Here is a 204-nt window from a genome sequence, read left to right as displayed (position 1 = left end):
TGGCTGGGGTGGGGGCGGTGGAGGTTGCGGGCCGCGACCTTGGGAGCCGAGGCTTTGTGGCCGCGGAGCTGCTGGACCGGCCCAGTTTGCCTGCCTTCAGAGGAAATTGAGCCTGGCTTTGTTTTTCCAAAAGCTTTGAAAGAGGCCAGAGCACCTTGCAGGAAGACCCCGAGGTTGGGTCTGGACCTCCTGCAGCAGGGTCCC

Source organism: Hipposideros armiger, unplaced genomic scaffold (genome assembly GCF_001890085.2).
Source record: "Hipposideros armiger isolate ML-2016 unplaced genomic scaffold, ASM189008v1 scaffold_239, whole genome shotgun sequence".
In the NCBI taxonomy this organism is placed as follows: domain Eukaryota; kingdom Metazoa; phylum Chordata; class Mammalia; order Chiroptera; family Hipposideridae; genus Hipposideros; species Hipposideros armiger.
The sequence above is the reverse complement of the archived record's forward strand: the minus strand, read 5'-3'. Positions refer to the sequence as shown.